Source organism: Mobula hypostoma, chromosome 1 (assembly GCF_963921235.1).
Source record: "Mobula hypostoma chromosome 1, sMobHyp1.1, whole genome shotgun sequence".
Classification (NCBI taxonomy): domain Eukaryota; kingdom Metazoa; phylum Chordata; class Chondrichthyes; order Myliobatiformes; family Myliobatidae; genus Mobula; species Mobula hypostoma.
Genome location: NC_086097.1, coordinates 78871703 through 78873912, shown reverse-complemented (window position 1 = coordinate 78873912; position 2210 = coordinate 78871703).

Below are 2210 nucleotides of genomic sequence, written 5' to 3'. Positions count from 1 at the left end.
TGGCGTTTCATCACACGACTGCTATTGGTTGACACGCACCTGACGTCCGCAGAGGGGCGGGAACCCTGGAAAGGAAAATATGTAAGAGGATACACTGCCACAAAGCAACAGAAAGGATAGACTATTTAAAAATATCTTCTAATTTACAGCGTTGTTGCTGTATGGATACGCTTTTGCCGCCGTGACAAACTTTTAAAATGATGATCAGATAAAAGATGACCTCTCTTTCGCTCTAGTTTTCCTTACTTCGTCAGCTGTTGGTTTCTAACGTACGAAGTACTTTCATTCCCTGCCCACGCAGCCAGTTGCAATGAGGATAAGTGTATGTGTACCTTTAAGAACTAAGTGTCCTTAGAAACTGGTACGACCTTGATACACTGTTGTAGCAGATGGTGCTGTTCGGTTTGAATATGGGTATCTTCAATGTAGGATGTTCTGTTGATTCCCTTACTTTCGACTGTGGCAATAGCACCAAAAATAAACCTGCCGACGATACTTTGTGGGAGGACATCAGGTTGATAGCTGTTGGAGATGTCCGAGAGAAACACAAGTTGGAACCCTTACTGAATCTGTAGCAGTGAAGCCAATGCGTAAAGTGTTAGCCATCATATCTCTGCAAATCAACTGACTGACTACGTATCTTTCTCTAAGCCAACAGATTAGTTGATCAAATTAAAAAGGAAATTGCTGGAATGGTTTGTAGATTCAGCAGCATCTTTGTTGAGAGATATGGTATACTTCAGACCATTAATTTTACAATGTAATTGATAATCTGGAAAAAATCAGTAAACTGGAAATCTGAAATTGAAACAGAAAATGCTGGAAAGGCTCAACAATTCAGACAGAGTTTTCAGAGACAGCAGAAACAGTCAAAATCTAGTTATACGTTACGGATGCTCTTTATCGACCACAACTTGGCATTCAATCATATCGTTCCCTCAAAACTAATTGTAAGTTTCAAGACCTTGACCTCAATACTTCCTTGTGCTGTCGGATCCTGGATTTCCTCACTTCTAGACTTCTCAGGTTGGCAACAACTTTTCCTCCACAATCTCCAAAGTGTACCACATGGCTATGCTTAGCCCCCTGCTCAAGTTGGTTACATTTATGACTACGTGGCTAAAAGTAGCTCCAATGCCATATTCAAGTTTGCTGATAATACCACCGTCATAGGCCAAATCAAAGATGGCGACGAATCAGCAAATATGAGGGAGATTGAAAATCTGGCTGAGTGGTGCCACAACAGCCTCTCAATGTCAGCAAGACCAAGGAACTGGTTAATGACTCCAGGAGGAGGAAACCAGGGGTCCATGAGTCAGTCCTGATAGAAGATCAGAGTGGAGAGGGTCAGCATCTTTAAATTCTTCAGTGTTACTATTTTGGAGGACCTGCCGTGGCTCAGTACACAAGTGCAATTACAAAGAAAGTACAACAAAGCTTAAGTATGAAATTTAAAACTTTGACAAACTTCTATAGATGTGTCCTGGAGAGTATATTGACTGGCTGCATCACAGCCTAGTATAGAAACACCTATGCCTTTGAATGGAATATCTTACAATAAGTAGTAAATATGGCCCAGTCCAGCACTAACAAAGTCCATGACTGGCCCATGGACCTCTGGTTTTCTCCTCCGCACCACTGAGCTCATCTACGCAAAGCGCTTCACATCCATCATTAGGGATCCCCACCATCCAGGTCATTGTGATCTTTTCACTGCTGCCATCAGGAAGAAGGTTCAGGAACCTCAGGACTAACACTACCAGGTTCAGGAGCAATTATTACTCTTCAAACATCAGGCTCTTGAACCAAATGGGAAAACTTCACTGGACTTCACTTGTCCCGTCATTGAAATGTTCCCACAACCTATGAGGACTCATCTCATGTTCTCAACATTTATTGTTTATTTATTTATTTATTATTATTGTATTTGCACAGTCTGGTGTTTTAGCATACTGATTGAATGCAAAGTTGATGCGGTCTCTCATTAATTCTGTTATGGTTATCATTATATTATGGGTTTATTGAGTATGTCCGCAAAAAAAAATCTGAGATGACATATGTACTTTGAACTTTGAACAATTTGTTGTTGTGGAACTCCACCTCCCCAGTTCACCACATTAACAAGCATTTAAAAATAAAACAAAACTATTGTGTTGTTCGAAGAGTGTGGCAATCTTTTACATGCAGCACAGCTGTTTATAACTTTCAGC